Source organism: Lagopus muta, chromosome 4 (genome assembly GCF_023343835.1).
Source record: "Lagopus muta isolate bLagMut1 chromosome 4, bLagMut1 primary, whole genome shotgun sequence".
Taxonomy (NCBI): Eukaryota; Metazoa; Chordata; class Aves; order Galliformes; family Phasianidae; genus Lagopus; species Lagopus muta.
In genome coordinates, this window is record NC_064436.1 from 2802057 (window position 1) to 2820324 (window position 18268).

Here is an 18268-nt window from a genome sequence, read left to right on the forward strand (position 1 = left end):
CAGAAAGATAAAAGAATAAAGTTTCCATGGACCCATTGTTTCTAATAGGATCTTACCTCTGGTTTAGCTCTTGATTCTTCATGCTTAGCATTTTGCTAGGCGCTAGAAGCCAAATTACTTATGTATAAATGACATCACAAGAAAACTGGTACATTATAATGCAAATTATTTTGTGCATTTAAGGAAATGTATCTATAGGCGTAGTTTGTTTTTAATAGTAAATTTCCTGTAAATTCTGCTATTTAAAGAAAAATATTTTAACCCTTTAAGTTATTGGAAAATAATGTTTGACATATCCTAATTAAATGCAATTCAGAAGCTGCAAAATATGTTCTCGATAAATGAAATCTCAAGTTGACATCCTAAGCTTTGATTAGGCATTTGAGATGAGGGTTGAGTTCTTAAAATTTGAGATTCTTGCTGTGTTCACACAGAATCAGGAACTGACAATCTGTAAGAGATTTCCACTGGATTAATGTCATGAATCTGCTGCTACAGTGAAGAATCCTGGGAGTAATATAATATAATAAATGTAGAGCCATTTGGCATGTCATCACTGCAAAGGAGATATGCATTTTAAAAGGTAAGACTAAAATTTTCAATTCAATAAAGCCATCTATATCAATGGGCTGGACTTTCAAACCAAACCACTCCATCTCACCAATAGGATAGACTAATGTCTCTCGCAGCTGAAGTGGTATATTGACATTTTTTACTGATATTTTTATTATTTTATTATTTATATATTTTATTAACATTGATAATTTTGATGTTTTGTGCTTTGTGTTTTCCTCTTCTTTTTCTAGTTGCAGTATAGCAGTAAGGAGAGAGTGCTGCATACATCAGAACAGTGAAGGGCTTTGTTATATTCTCTTCAGTGCTCAGTTTCTAAAATCTGTTATATAGACACTTTTTCCTCCTTTTCTGAAGATTAAAAAAGAATTCATGTTGTTCTACATCAAAGGAGATTGAAAGTGTGAACTTGGATTTTTCTCCTCTAATTGGAAAGTATAAATGCTGCTGTCTTATTAAATAATTCATGTCTGAGACAATGATAATCACAGTGTGAAACAACCTAATACCTGTTACTCATAGTCTTGATTACATGTAGGTATTATTTTCTTATTGAAAATTTATTTATTTATTGGAGAAAACCTTTAATGTAATCTGTTTGATTTTTCTGTAATACCATTTTTGCTGTTTCCTCTCTCAGAGATTTTTAGGTCTCAGTTCATGTATTTATAAATCCCATGCAAGTTCTTTGTTCGCATGAGGAAACAGTACTGAAAGTACTGGATGATTTAGAAGCACCAAAACTACCAAAGTAGAAATGACAGTAGAAACTGCCTTCTTAAGACAGATTGGACTGGATGGCTTCTATTTTCCCATTTATTTCCCTTGATTTTAGCATTTGGACAGAAGGAGCACAGATCAGATCGTATCAGTGTGGTCTTGAAGACAGAATGGCCTCTGTCCATAGGAAGTGTAGTCTCAAAGAATTTTCTGATGAAAATGATCTTCAAATGCAGATATTTGCTAATCCTTTCAAATCTTTTGTTGAAATGCAGGGAAAAAGAAGCCATGCCAGTATGAGCCATCATCAGAAGGGTGCATACGTAATGCCTTTATTGTGGAGCTGAAAGGTAGCTGCTGGAAACTGCTTTTACTATGTATAGAAGTTCTGGGAAATCATATAAATATGCATAGCTTTCAATCTAACATTTGCTTGCTACTGTAAAAACATTTCCAAACTTTTAGAGGAACTCATAGTGTGTAAAATACGATTTCAAAGTAATAAAAGTGCAGAAATATGTAAACATCAATGTAATTAAAATAAGCTTTCCTACCCTCAGAATGATGGGAATAGAGGGAGAAGGTATTTTCAGGCAGCTACATAAATTTGAAAAGATGACTGCAATAAATACATTCACTTAACAATACCATGCAGAGGGAAAGCTTTCATGGTGTGCCTGCATATACATGCATTAAATGTAAAGTAAAATCTGGAGAAAATAATCATCCATGATCTGTTCATTCTAATGCTAACAGAAGCAAAGCAGCCCTTTCACGAGCACGTTTTTAAACAGACTGCAGTGACAGAAGGTGCTCTGCAGCCCTCTCCTTCCTTTCTGAATTCATGCTAGGCTCCCATCAGCATCCTTTGCATTCAAATGACACAACTGCGGGTCTTGCTCACTCCTCACTGAACACTCAGCCTGATTTCCTTTTCCTTTCCAGCAGTCACTGCGCTGGCAGCATAAGAGAAAAACAGAAATCTGAAAGACCATTTTGTTTCTTTGCTATGCAGATTGTTGCAGTTTACTTAGCACAAGGTTCTGCAGTTCAGGTGGCTGGATAAACAGGAATGGCCTGCAGCAAGACCTACAAATAGGATCAAGATACATTTTTATGATTTCTGGGCTCATGTCATTGTCACAGTTATAGATTTGAGAGGCTGTTCTATGTGTATTTTCAACATCGATTTTTACATTGAAGCCTTTGGAAATGCAGCTTAAGCAACCCTTGGGCATCTGTCATTGACGACCATTTAGGTGAGAGAGGGCATATTGATCTGTTAATTGAACAATCATTGCCCCATTTTTGTCACATATATCCTGCTGTCACTGCTCTTACTCTGTGACCTGAAACCCTGTTTTGGTGAACTCATAACCTTAAAAGATCATATAAAAGAAATCCTACAAGCAAAACAGCAGTAAAAAAATGAATGCTGCAGAAATGTACGAATACAGAAGCACTATACATTACACAAACTGACCTGGAAATACAGCAAAATCTACTTTAAGATTTAAATTCCAGCAAAAGAACGTCAGTGATGATGAGACCTGCCTTTCTGACTTTTTCTAAAGCAGTGAATTTCATTTTGGGGCCATTGCAAATGATGTTGTGCACAGCTGCACAACATCTTGAAGTCTCAGAGATTTTCAGTTCTTCCTTTAACACAAGACTTAAGCTAGACCTGGTCAACGTTTCTAATGCTGACCTATGTGTTTTGTTGTTTTTCTTATAGCTCTGAGAAGTTTTTATCTCTAGACTTTGGCTGGCTTGTGGACAAGAGAATATTTGACCTTTAAATTTCATTTCTCTTACTTCTTGCTCTTCCTTCCTAATGAACATTTTCACATTGTTTTTCTCTTGAAAAGGGAGTGCAAGGTGATGTCTATCATCAATTACTCGCAAACTGGAAAGACTGTTATCAACCTCTGACATAACACTTCATCCCTATCTGAGGAGTCAGCAACAGATTTCGACTGTCACCTGAAGGTAACCGAAAGCTTTCTCATTCTAGAGGTGCTCTCAAAATCTTCAGGACTGAAAATTGCAACTTTTCCATAATTCGTTCCAGTGAACTTCCATTTCAGTGAATTCTCCCATGAACTTCCAGGTTTTCTGATTTCTAAATTGCAATCCAGGGCAAATGGAAGCTTAAAATACTTTCATGCTATTTCCTTCACCTCCCTTCTTCTGCTATGTTCTTCTTCTGGTTAAAATGTTAAAATGGGATGAGAGAGTTGATGCTAAAAGAGAGAGTCACACTGAATTCAAAGCAGGCAAATAAAAAAAAAAAAAAGCTTGCATATTTGTACTACTTGAACCAAGTTTTCAGTTAGAATGAAACTTAGTTCCATAAGATTGTACCAGGATGTGCAGGGTGAGTTATGCTTGTGCCCCCTGATTTTTGTTCTCCGTAAGTACAGGTAAATTATGGATTTGCACTGACTGAATAGTGTCAAAACATACATGATTTTTAAAGCGTTCCATTCAAGTTTTCTATTAAAGTATTGCAGAAATCAGCAGATTGTATTAGAAAGTAGAATCTTGCAAAGATCTTTCAGTTTGTATGACAAAATAGCAGACGTAGTCTGCTATTAGTTTCAGAGGTGGGAAGATTAGTAAAGCAGCAGCTAATAAAAGTGAGGCAGTACAAACAACAGGACTATTGTTTTGTAATTGATCTTCCTCTGGAGCTAATTCGAGGCAAATGGTAGATGTGTGAGAATTGATCATAAGTCCAGGGTGCCTGTGTGTCATTCTGAGTGCATGTTCTGGAATAGATTGCGCTGATGGTTGGACTGGATGACCTTGTAGGTCTTCTCCAACCTTGGTGTTTCTGTGATTCTGTGATGTAAAACAATGGTAGTCATGCTGTTTCTATTATTTGGAGGTATTTTCAAGGCCTTAAATACCTGTTTCAGCTCGTAACAGAGTACATTAGTGGTATGAGTTAAAGGAATTACTTAAAAACATGATAAATGGAAAGTCCATTTTAGGTTTACCCAGTCTAGTCAGAAGAAAAGCTACTCCCTGTCATCAGAGGTAGGATGAAATATCTTTCTTTGCACTCATCCAGCTTGCAGTGCTGCAACTAGGAAATTGTCCCCAGGCATTAGTACTGATAATGGGGAAAACACACTGCCCCTTAGGCTGTATGTGAAGAGGCCTCTCTTTTTCCTTAGTGTTTCAGCTGAAGGCTGGGGTCCATCAGTGAAGTGCTTCAAGTTAAGCAATGTAAATACACCTTCCTCTATGTGCCACTAACATAACAGATGACTTTCATTTTAATATTATGCATTAGCCACATAATGCCACATCCTGCACAGCCATCCAGGAGCAGCAAAAGCACCAGATTATTTAATGCTGAGCACTAATGGCAATCAGATATATTGATAACTTTTGAGAAGGAGTCATTACTTATCCCCCCGAGTGATCTGGTGATTCCCTTGTAACTAAAATCTATCTTTTTCCCCAAATCAACCAGACCTTGTTCTGACAGATTCTGCTCTTTGTCATGTGCTGCTAACCTGCATGCCAAGTCAGTGTTTTATTACATGTGGAGATTGGGGATTTCAGTGTGATTTGTGAAGAAGGATAAAGCAATAGATTCACTCACTCTTCATTCCTTGAAAAACTCAGAACCAAGGACTGTGATGAGTGCAGTTATCTATTTTTGTTACTTCTTGTACTTACAGCTCTTATGAAAGAAAATCATAGATTTATATTTGTTTTCTAAAGCTTATATTAAGACATCCTACATTCAGAAACAAAGCTTCAGACAACCCTGTTTATCTTCTAAAATACAAATGCATTGAATGAATATACTGCCGTGTGTTTGGCTTTTAGGGAAAGTTGGAAATTCAGTCTTCCAGAGAAGACTGCAAAAATGAGTCACTCCAGATGGAGTATATTACATTCCTAATTAAAGAGCACAATACAGTACTCCATGTATTTAGTGCTCTTAAAAAAAACTCACTGGCATAAACATTATGCTGATGGGTCTATTGCGGGGAGAACCACTTCTGATGGTGGCTGTATGTGTTTGGGTGGATGGAAACGGTTCTCCATGTTTCCAGAGAAATCCAAATCGTCTCCTGGACTTCACTTTATTCCATTGCTTAGAAGTGGAACTGAGTAATGCTTAGGGAATTTAATGGGATAAAGGCGTAACTTTTTAAATAAAATTGATATCATGCACAGAAATACACAGCCTTTCACTCCCTCCCTATGGGATGGGAGGAGAACTGGGGGGGAAAAAATGTAAAACTTGTGTGTTGAGATAAAAACTATTTACTAAAAGAGAAGGTAAAAATAGTAGTAATTACATATTTGTATGTATTTACAAAATGAGTGATGGCTCACCCCCCACCAAGGTTGCCCAGCCAGCTCCTGAGCAGCAGCTGCCCCTCTGGCTAACTCCCCTTAGTTTTATAGTGGTTTTTTTTCACATGATGTCATATGGTATGGAATATCTTTTTGAATAAGTTTAGGTGAGCTGTCCTGGTTCCATCCCCTCTCATCTCCTTGTGCCCCTGTAGGGCCCTTGCTCGCAGGACAGCACGAGAAGCTGAAAAACTGAAACCAGAACAGACATGTATAATCTAAGTTGATGTTCCATCCCTCCTACTGAATATGTTTCAGTGTATTTAAATACATCTGGAATGGGCTCCCCGGGGAGGTGGTTGAGTCACCATCCCTGGATGTGTTTAAGAACCGTTTGGATGTGGTGCTTAGGAACACGATTTAGTGGAAGATTGTTAGAGTTAGGGTAGCATGGTCAGGTTGTGGTTGGACTTGATGATCTTGGAGGTCTTTTCCAACCTGAGCTATTCTGTGATCTGAATTGTAGCGGGCACTTGAGTGACATTCATCCGTGAATAACCTGATAACTAGATCAACAAGGTATATAAAGCCAATCTCCTTTCTTCTCTCTTGTTCAGTTAATATTTAGTATATAAAAACTGCAAAAATTGCAATGAAAAAACAAGGAGCATCTGCCCTTTTATATCCTGGTGTACATCCCTACCCTTGATTCGGGCATGTTCACTGTGAGACCACAACAAGCTTTTGGACTAGACAGGTTTTCACTTTAAAATGGATTCCTACTGCTTTGAATTTTATCTTCTTAATAGACATCACATCTCTGCTGAAATTAGACATTCACATTTCTTTTATGCACACAATGATATGCATCAGCGGTAACAAAAAGCTTGATTGGTTTGTTCGACCAGATTCATTACCCTGCATGGTGTCTGGTCTAATTTCAGTCATCATTTTCAGCTTTTGTGAAACAGTCATATGTACCTGATTTAAAGCCAAATTTTGTGAGCAACTTGAATTTACCATCTCCTATCACACTGATGAATTCCCCAGCAGAAAACTCTTGCGTTCCCTAATTTGTAGGTAGGATTGTGTCCTTGTAAAGCACTCTGCTGTAATCAAGGACTTAAGGTCACTGTCTAAACTGAAGAATCGCTATCAGTTGAAATGGAATCTACATAACTGAGAATTTAAGTATACTGCCAATTATTATGTTGTTTCAATTATGGTTAAATAGATTTGTAATGAAAAAAGTGAATTCATTGTCTTAGATGGACAAAATGAAGAAAGTACCTACTAGCACTGGTAATATTTTAGTTTTGCTAAGTGCAAAACTGCTAACGTTGAATCACTTTAATCAGAAAAATATTCCACTGTTGTGGAATTCACTGTTTCGAATGCAAGAAGTGGCAATTCCTTGTGTTCTGCAGCGCTATAAAATGGCCCATGCCTGCCTCAGTTCTCCTATGTCACCATAGGAGGTTGGGCTAGGCCTAGGCACGAGGGTCTCTTGAAGCCTCTCACAGCACATCTCTTTCTTGCATGGCTCAGGGCACTCCTTAACCTTCTTGAAGAAGTCCACGACACTTAGGCACGTCTCAGTTTATCTGCATCGCACACAGTGTTTTAGGGCCCCTTTGCCCTCTGGAAGATCCATAATCATGTTGTGTCAGGTTTTGGTCTGGGCATGGTAAATGTATTTGCCATGTATTTATAAATTTGTATTTGTATGACAGTGTGTAAATGGCCATCAGCCCATCAGAGACCACGATGAGCACATGTGATTTGACATAAAACAGCTCCTTGCCATAAAACAGTGGCTACTAGCACTCTGTCAATCATTATCTTGTAATAGCTCTCCCTATCCTACTTTGGTGCTACAAGCATATGGAACGTCTAGCAGGTGAGCAAGCGAAAAAATAGTAATAAAAGAGGGAAAGAAAGGCGACTATCCTAAAATAATTACAAAAAGGTAATGTACCACATATAATTTGAATAAATGATAGGTGGTAATCGTGTTTATTTAGAGCAGCTATTTCTGTATGATTATTGCTATATAAAGCAGGTTAATTGCTGTTATAACTTTAGAAGTCATTGGATGACTGTTGTCAAAATCCTTCAAAAAAGTCTTTTGAGTTAAAAATTAATTATCTACGTATTGAGTAATTTGCAAGATATTTCTGGCACAGCCATTTACTGTGATAATTACACAATACTTCTTCCAAGGTATAAATAGTTCAAAGTTTGGTGTTCTGTGATAAACTCAGACAATTTTGAACTCAGCTTTGTTTGTTCTGTGTCTTAGACGCATGCTTCTTGAGTATTTCAGCAAAAATACCAAACAGTAATGATTTCATTCATTATTAAAACCTCAGAGAAACTTCTTTTGACATGATTTGGATGAAAGAATTTACTGTTAGGATGGTCAGTGATAAGAATAGCAAAGTGCTCAAGGATGATACAGTTCATGTTTTGTATGTGGAAAAAGAAGTGTAAGACTGGAGGAAAGAATGGTGCAGTGTCAGGGAAGAGCCTAAACCAGAACTACGGAGAATTGAAGTTGAAATATTTAAGGTAGGAGAGTAACAATTGCAGTAGACGAGGCAAAAATATATAGGATGAAACCATAGGCTGGTGTTAGAGTTGAACCAACAGAGCAGGTTATAAGAAGTTATAGATGAGTTGGCTACTGTTATCGTTTTTTTTCCCTCCAGAACTTAGAGCTATATCTAAGACTCCTGAGTCTTGCCATGTATTGGCCAAAACTAAATGCATATCAAATCCACGGGCAAAACTTTTCCTCTAGGACATATCTGTCTATTTGAATGCCAGAATTCCACAAGAGGTCTCTGACTTTTATGTTGAAATAAAGTTGTCGAGGAAGAAAAGTTAAAGGCTCAGAAGTAGGATGGCTCATGTAACCCTAGTTCTGCCATTTGAACAATGCAGGACTCATTGATTGCAAGATCACAGCTCGTTTTTTATCTATGAGACATTTTAATCAGGACAGAAAGTCGACCTGCTTATAGGACTTCTTTTCCTATTTGCAAATTCTGGGAAGAGCAAAGTAATCAAGCAGGAAGACAAAATATCATCTCATCCTTAAGACAACAAAATTCTGTTGAACTGAATCCTAACTTCTGCCACAGGGTTTCTGCATAACACCAGTTTGTAGATTATTTTTTGAAAAGTTAGATATTCTATGTAGTGCTGTAAGGCTCAAGGGGATTGAAATTTAATTTCAAGAATTGTTTTTATTTATGTTCATAAGCCTCACTGTGAACCAGTCCCATGCACTAACTTTTTGCTCATGTGTGCCCGCTGCAAAAACCCCTTTTACCATTGTAGCAAGCAACACTGGGATCTTCATAAAAGGTCGTATGACATCATGTACTGGGGAAAAGAAAAATAACCTAATTAATCAGGCCAGGTGTGAAGTATTATTGCTAGTCCTATCTTCTGGTCTTCAAACACTTCCAGTGTGGAACATTTGCCTTTTAAAGCGTGAGAGGCATCTGAAACTTTTTATATAAGTATTCATTCTCTCTGTAGGTCAATGCCTAGAATTGTCCAGCAGGTTAAAAGCTCAAGAGTTAAATCTGGCTTTGAGACAATCTTCAGGAAGCTTCTGCTGCACACATACAGATATCATATGTATGGCTTTGGGCCTGCATCAATGGAATTAAGACAATCCTGGTCCTCAAACACAAGGTGCCACGGTGAATTAACTGCTTGCTTATGTGAAGCACACCAATACTATGGTAATAAAGAACGCCAGAATAATCTTCAGTTCTCCCTTCAGAGAGTATTGGGACAATGTGCAGTCAACAAAGCATGGCACTGCACAGCATACAACATGCACAAAATAACAAATTAAGTTTGTAATGGCAGCATTTGAGCTTCTTTTAAGCTGACATTGCCTACAGCGTGAATTCTGGCCTCTGCAACCTTAATGTTCTTTTAACATTATTTATCAGGGTAATGTTTTTATGAAAGTATAAAAACACTTGCCCTGTGTGCCCAGGTAGCCAAGAAGGCCAATGGCATGCTGCCTTATATCAGAAACAGTGCTACCAGCAGGAGCAGGGTGGTGAATACTTAGATTCAGCTCTATCATAAGGTTTTACTTGTGGCCCTGTCTCAATAGAACTGCAAAGACCATGCTTATGATAAAAAAGAAAGGATGAAACAGCTTCTGAATATCCCACAGCAGCATTAAGATACAGGGAAAAGTAATGACTTGCAAGGATCCTGGCTGCTTCATCAACAGCTGCACTTAATTTACCCTTCTTTTAATTAGAAGTGCTTAAAAACCTATCAGCTGACACTTCTAATTGACAGCATACTCTGTGATTATAAACTGATTAAGCTCTGTGATCTCATGACCCTTTGTAAATACTTCTGTCCCCTTTTCACCATAAATTAGTCAGAATTATTTCCTGTGCATCTATGTTGTGCTGTTTAGTTCAGCTAAATTTGAACTCCTAAACTCAACTGCCCATTCATTATCATTATCTAGTCACCACAGCAGTTATTTCTGTTCATGTTTCTGTATTTACTAAAGCAGTAAGTCTGATTGAATTTGGCCTAAAAAAAGCAACTAGTGATGGATTTCTGCTAGCAAGCACTTCCTGAAGTACAGTTCCACAGAAATATTGCCCACAGGCTTCCAGTTGCCTATCTGCTCAAATATGGATAAACTGGTACAGCTTGAAGTAGCTTAAAAGCTCTCTCTTAAAACTAGCCAAGACAGCTTCTCAGGCAACTCTTTGAATGCCAGGCTTCTTTGGGTAGCTTTCATCTTATTCAAAGAGGATTACATCTAGCCCCTTTCATGACCGTTTTACTGAGAGTATCATAGAATGGTAGCATGCTTGAGGTGGAGAGAGACATCTAGAGACTGTCCACTTCAGCAAGGTTAGTTAGAGCAAGTTGTTCAGACCTGTGTCCAGTCAGACTTTTGAGTATCTTCAAAGGTGGGGACTCCACAGTCTCTGCTCAGCCCGTTCCAAAGTTCAGCTAAGCTCAAAATGCAACAAAATATTCACATGTTTAAGTGGAATTTCCCTTATTATGTATTGTTATGTTCATCATCTGTTTCAGGTGGATTTTGGAGGATGCTGGTGGGTCTTAGTGCTTTTGAGGAAAAAAAGAGCATCGGGCCACTTGCCTGTTACTTCAAATCAGGAAAGCATGTTGCCATATGCTTTTCTTCAAATATTTTGTTTTCACATCAGTGGAGGTTTAACAGAAGGCAGAATTCTCAAAAATCTCAATAAATGATGGCCCTAATTTTTGAAAGAAACTGAGTTTCACTGAAAAAAAATATTAAGTATCAGCCTTTATATGGTGCAATGCAACTTTTACACTCCTGTTGTAATTTCATGCAAATTAATTTAGTATGCAGCTGATCTATAGCTCTTATTAATAAATATGAATCTCCTACATCCTCAGTTCATAGAATACAGGCATTTACATTGAGGAGCCATTGTCAGAAAGAAATGCTCTTTCCTAAATACAGATTGTAGAATTTCACTTTTGTAATGCAAATCTGAGACTAAGCAGATTGAAGGTCAGGCTCTGAATATAATTACGGGCACTATAATTAAGTCATGAAGAATATTGATTTGAATTCGTAGATGTTCATTTCTGATTTAGTTTTAAACTTCTCTGTAGGCCATATTCTTTAAAATTAATCTTCTATCTCAGAGATAATCCACAAAAAAAAATCAATTTGTAAAAAATAACAATTTTTAGAAGTTTTTTCCTTTCTCTCCCCTCCTTGTTGCTGCCATTTTTTTTTTCCTTATACTGGTGTGCTTTCCCATTAAGAGAGTTTCAATTTAGGAAACAGAGTCCTACCAAGAAACATAAACAATACTTGTATAATCAAGACTAATGGCAAATTGCAAAACACTTCAAATTTTTATAGTAAGCTTATTCTTCATAACTACAAAAAATCATAAGAAATGGCAAGCTATGTTGCAAATCCTACTGCAGAAGAGAAGACAATGCACAATTCACGGTATCTCTTAATGAATTTTGAATTTGCCTGTACTACATCTGCTTTATTTATACAAAGCTGCTAAAAACAAAGGTTACAATTATGCGGTAAAGGAACGCTTGAAACATTTCTAGAGTGGCAAAATGCTGAATATCTAGAACAAGGATTTTCAGATCCCAATCCTGTCCTTCTTTACTTTTCATCTGCCTGCCTGCCAAAGAGTCCATCCAGATTGAGATGAATGAATACTGTATGCCGCATTGTTAGGTTGTAGGGTTTACATAAAAAGTGGTTTATTTGAAACAAAGCAATAGAAAAGCTTCATCAATTTAGCAAGTTTGTACTCTTGGAATATTTAATAAATGCCAAAGTTAGCTTCTTGCAGGAGCTGTAGGGATGCAGAATGAAGATTTGCAAATAGAGTCCATAAAGACACTAGACTTGGTGAAACCGGAAGCAGAAGTCCAACAAATCAAGTTTCTTGTAGAAATACTGGGTAGATTTTTACTTTGTATTGGATAAAAAAATACACATTTCACCATTTTTTACCCCTGGGTTTTTACCCCAGGTGCCCAGTCTTGAATACAGTCACTGTGCTGGAATTCCCAGTTTTCATCCGTGTTCTCTCCTGCATAGATCTGATGGGCAATAACCAAGACCTGCTCTATTTTTCCTTGATCGCATTATGAGCCACACTGGATATTTGACATTTTTTCCTGTTTTCAGAGGCAAAGTTGTCTAAATTACTCCTGTTTCTTGCCTAAATACGCTAGGACAAGAGATTAACCTTATGAGACCTTCACAGCTCAGTCAGATACTAGCTGAATTTGGTCCAGACAACTGCACTTTACACACGCAGAGCAATCCACTAGTCCCCAAGCCAAGAGAAAATGTAGGAAGTTAGGCAATAAGCAGCAGGTCTGAGAGACAAGTAAAGAAATAGTGAACATAAAAGGAGAAATTAGACATGTGGAGTGAGTTGACTGAAGACATTGATACAAACATTGAGTTTCTCTGTTTAGAATCATTACGTGGAAACGAAAGATTTGTATTACATGCTTTATTGATTATGTCAAGAGGTTTAGCCTTTAAAAAGTGAACTGGAATTGTAAAGGAAGGCTGATTTTAAATTCGTAATGCTAAACCAAATATGTTGATCTTAGAATAGCATGAAAAGAGAGCTCAAATTTTAGGTCTTTTTCAGGATTCTCCAGTACTTGCTGAAACAGTACTAAAAAAATTAAAGTAAAAATCTGTTCTCGTATTTAATTGTTTTCAATATCCCAGAATAGAACACAGAGGACATCTTATGCCAATTTTCTGACAGTCACTTGGCACAGCAGTAAACTCTCGCTGGTTTCTGAATAAAACATGTGCCCATCCTGTAGTTCTCAAACTTCACATTGTGTGAAGTGCTAGAAATTTAATGGAGAATGTTAGCTGCACTCTGTCTGCTTGCCAGGGCTTAAGCTAATTAAGTAATTTTTAATTCATTTTTTACAACATATTTATTTGTATCTTTATATTACAGCTGAGGGGACTCTTTAGAAATTCCCATCTCTGAAAAACAACATTGTTGACAGCCTGTATGTGGTCAAGAAAAATAGGGTGAGTGCCTTTTAATACCAGAACAGAAAAAAAGAAGGACCCAACCCTGCTTGGAAAGAAAAGGGAGAAACTGGGACAGAAACAAAAAGTTTGCGTTTTCTTTGGGCCCATAGAGACCAGGTGCAGAAGCCAAATATACAAATTCTACAATTCCTAGCTCAACTATAAAGCAAGAAGATTTCTTTATTAGGAGTAATGGCAAAAGCAGAATATCCCTCATGGTCTCTTGATCTTCAGCAGCCCCTCAGAAATTCAGGTCTTTCAAATCAGAGCTTGACAACAGGCCTAACAAAAACCATTACCCTGTAACTGCAGCTTAAGTTTTGTAAACATTAAAACTCCTACCATCACTTTCTCTACATCCCTCTTTGCTCAACTACCAGCGTGTGGGTCAGAACTTTGTTAAGCACTTTGAATGTGTTACTGCTACAACCTCAAGGAAAGAGATCACAAAACTTCAGGTCCTCCTAGTGCTTCCTTTAATTCTTTTTCTGGTAGGGTTTCAGCCCAGGTGACTCCTCTGACTACAATTGCATTAATGTCTCACAGAGAAAGCCACAATTTGTACTCATGCACAAATGTCTAGACAGCTTTTCAAGGTAATACACGAAAAAATCTTATGGGCAAAAGCTAAATCCAGAATTCCCAATACCTGCCTACACCTACAACTTTATTCCCATCTAACGTTGAAATTTGTGCTGTCACCTTTGCTTATTAGTATTACTTATGTACAGTTTGATTTTTGCTACATCTTCTAGAAATTAGAACATTTTCATGTCTAGAACATACAGTGTGAACACCCTAAATATTAAAATATTCCCAGAAATGATCAGTATGACGTGTAAATCTAATTGGAATTTTAATCTCCACAGTCTATTTTCAGAATATGAAGAAATTTGCAGCAAAAAGCAATACACTCATCTGCAGCAGGAGCTCCAGATTACTGGGAACCACTCATGGATTACAGAAGCACACAGAGTCATAACAAGAACGCATCTGAGTCAAAGCATAGGGCAGACTGGATTTACAACATTTGTTTACAGACTTCTAGGTTTTTTAAAACCTTTGGACAGCAAGACCCTGATAAAGCTTTATGGAGGTGAGTAGGTTGATTTGTTAGATTGATTGGAGTGAATTCAGAAAAAGGTTGTGACACTACGTCCTCCCTGCTACACTCTAACACCTTCCTTCCCTATTAGCAATCTCCTTTGACCTGGCCTTGCAGACAAGGCCTTGCGCAGGTGGACAATGGGCAACAGGACTGATAACGTTCTTGCTAAGACAGATTAACAACCTCATATCTGTCTCAAACTTGGGGGTCTAAAAGAACTGATAGCAGATATCTAGTTCAGCACCTGAAGATCAACTGAGCATGTGCCTGAAAAGCAACCTGTGACTATGAGTCAATCACCTTACCCTATAAATAGTGAGCAGCAGGTGACCCCCTTTGAGCTTCCCTGTGTAGCAGCTGGTTGTGTGGTAGCAGCTTCTCTTGAGCAGGGACACCTGTTGTAAGTACATCTCTACAGAAATTCCTTATGTCTTGATGTCAAGATGCCTTGCCCTGCAGATCTGCAGAAAGTGACTAATTGTTTTAGGCTTTGCTAGCTTTGTTAAGATTGCACTTTTAAGTGTATGCTTTGTTGGCTTTGCTAAGATTATATCTTAAATCGATGGTGCATATATAATCCCTCAGGTGTAAAACATTGGCAAAGTCTAGGGCCAGGAGTAGATTCAGCTCTTACTTGTATGTTTCAAGCTGTTCAGAAAGCAAGGGGGTCTACTATGAAAGCTATGAGTCTATGGGAGGGTTTCCTATGTGTGTTTCCACTTTCTAAGCAGTAAATGATGAAGTGCATCCTTAATCTTCAATTGCTGTTAAATCTCTATGTTATATCTATATTATGTCAAGACATACATTCTTGCTTCTCTCTTAGGAGTGCAGTATAGCATAATTTGTTTCCACCTGTGAAAATAAAGTACTTGACTGATGCTATTAGTGATAGAAGGCAGAAGTTGGAAAGGTCTCTTGAAGGAAAGACAATGCTACCAGTTGATGGCGGTGTTCTTTGTGTCTGTAAGCTGGAACCTCATGTAGAGCAAGAATACAAGTCATCAGGCTTTCTTAGTGTCTCAGAGCAACAAGATCTGAGATCAAACAACTAGCAGTGAAGGATAAATGGCATGAAATTCAAGCTTTGAATGAAGTTCAGTTTGTATGTTTTTCCCTGAAAAAATAAAGTATATGCAGTCATGTAAGGAGAGTGGAGTGGTTGGGGAATTAACTACAGAGAGGAGCTATTTACTTCTTCCTGCACGATGAAAGGCAGTTGCGAATATCACTGTCAGTTTTGAAAGTTTGTTTTGTCCCAAGACTGGCACAATCACACTTAAACAATTTGAGAGTACTCTGGAGAAATCTTTTGTATTAATCCATTTGAATGGGCGTCTAAGGATTCAGCTTCTTCTCCAGCTCTGTGTTTATGTTATGCAACATCGTCACAGTTTGAGAGACTCAGAAACCTTGGACAAGGTCCCTTACATCTATGTTTAAGTTAGCAAAACTATCTTTGTTATGCAAAGATAGTTTTAGATACCAAAGATAATGGAAGAGAGTCAAAACAAGGAAATAAGTGCTGCACTTTTCAATGAATTAGTCAGTAATATTGCAGAGAGTGAATTAGATTGCTTAGATTGGTATGGTAAGAGAAATCTGAGAAATAATAAAGCCTATTGTAATACTGTTCTTAAACACTGTATAGAAACACTTTGCCTCAGCTCATGTCATTTCTAGGACATGTCAGAACATGACACTTTCTTGTTATGGATGATATGAAGATTGAAGATATTTGCCATTTAAGCAATAAGAAGGCTTTTATTAGTTTTCATTTGCCTTTTCCTAAAAAGTAAATACCAAAACAGTATGCTAAATACCTATATAGATATGAGTATGGCAATGAGGCTGTCCAGAAGAGAACACAAACTGGCCATCGAAGCACTAGCCCAAGGGGAAAAGGGTATTACTTCAGTCTGTAGCTCTGAATGCAAGAGGGAATGACAACCCTCACTATTCTGGAACAGCTGGAAGGAAAGAGTTAAAGCCCTTGATACAAACAAGTTTAAAAATAGTTACGTAAGGTAACAAAACAGACCTGTGCTGATGAAATGGGTGATTACTGACAATGACTCAGATGCTAATGCTATAGACTGCATCTCTAAGGCATAGGCAAACGTTTAGGCCAAGATAACTTCTAGCTTACTCTTATCACATCAAATTAGCAGTAAAAATTTTCTGGTGATTCTTTTGCAGAAAGTAGAAAATATGAATCTGAGGGAGATAAGTACTTTGTATTTAAAAACAACAACAACAACAAAACTCTTGCAAGGAGGTTGTTGGATGGAATATGTGGATTGGACAAGGCTCCAAAATATTCTTACTCTTGGCATTGCTGGTTTTACTTAATGTCTTGAAGAATGAGCATTCTTACATAAGGGAATATTACATTACATAAGAGAATAAAAGTCAGTCATGCTACCTTGTCCAGGTGAATTTTATGGATGGGGAAGAAGTCTGACAACTTGAGATCTTATTGCACGAGGTAATATTTCAAAGCCTGATCGAGTAGTAAAGAGCAGCAAAAGTGGAAAGGAAGAAATAATACAAGCTGCAATACACAGGAATAGTTTGTACTTATTTATTCATACTGAAATCAAGGCTATCATTCCATCAATCAGTTCTGAATCATAGAAACTGAAGAGCTTTCCTGATCATGAGACCCAGCCAAGTCTTCAAGCTTATTGTGTTCGGGAACAATGTCTACTGGGAAATGCAGCAAGTATGTGGATGATTGAAGAAAAAAAATTCTAATTCCCAGTAAAGTATTATAGGTCATCTGAGCTGAACATTTTACTTGGTCTGTTTTCAAGTACTGTCACTTTTCCTTCATCTTTGTTTGCTGGCAGGAAAGAAGTTGAATATAATGGGTTTTCTTTCCAACTTCAAATACAGTTGTCCCCTGAAGTAGTGACTCACAATAGTTGATGTGTTAATGCTGCTGCTTATTCATGCACCATGTCATAAAGTGATGGTACTTCTCCCACCTTCAGAAAGGAAGGAGTGATTCTCCTATGAATATAGAATCCTTCATTGAAACCAGTGACCCTCAAATTCATAGGACAAAATAACATTGTCCACGTCAGTGAGATGTCATTTGTTATTTCTTATTACATCGTTAAGGCAAGCACCAAAACTGCTCAGTAAGTGCAATCAACTGGCTGTCCTCCCCAAGTAATTACATCACTGCAAAACTGTTAAGAATAGAAGCCTTGATGAAGATGGAAGAAAGCCCTGCATGATTTCAGAGTTGCCAATCTTTTACTGTCGTCGCTGCTGACACAAGAAAGGATTTGAAAGGCAAATTTTGAAACGGCGAAAATACAACTCATAATTTTAGCACAGTCTTACATAGAGATATTGAAATTTACTTGGACAACTTACTCTAAAATTCTAGGGGAGTTTTAAAGATGGAAGACTTGACGCTTTTCCTAGACTTCAGTCACGTATTTTTTCCTTTGGAAATACACATGTAAGGCACCTGAATTCTAGACATTCCCAAACTACCCTCAGACAGCATAGGCAAACTCAGTTTGATGCTGAGATGAAATATTGTCCTGAGTCCTAAAAGAAAAGCTAGAGCAGTGCCATACACAAGCAGTGCACTCCAAGGGTGTAACTAAGATATTTTTTGTCCTTGGTTGGCATGGCTTGTCGCTTCTGACTGTGGGAGATCTGTGGTGGGTTGTCTGCCTTGGGTAGGGATATCAGGACCTTTTCATGTTGTAGAACTACAACAAGGAGTGAACTGATAACAATGAAAGTGCTGTCTTCCTCTTGTGCGTTTAGTAGATAGCATCACAGTAACATTCCTCATTTTCTATGACATCCTGAATATGGTTGTATTACATTCTAGATAACGTTGATGGAGATAAAACTCCCACTGAACATACAAGCAGGCTATCCAATGTAAAAGAATGTAGAAAATT

General features: G+C 37.6%; 1 long non-coding RNA gene across 1 annotated transcript in view; it reads left to right on the plus strand.

Moving 5' to 3' along the window:
- The window catches only part of LOC125691600 (uncharacterized), a 61320-nt gene that overhangs the window by 25591 nt on the left and 17461 nt on the right, over nt 1-18268 (plus strand). The window contains exons 5-9 of the long non-coding RNA XR_007376180.1: nt 435-583; nt 1569-1643; nt 3162-3282; nt 13149-13225; nt 14098-14324. This is a non-coding gene — a long non-coding RNA (uncharacterized LOC125691600). The remainder of the gene's footprint in view (nt 1-434; nt 584-1568; nt 1644-3161; nt 3283-13148; nt 13226-14097; nt 14325-18268) is intronic.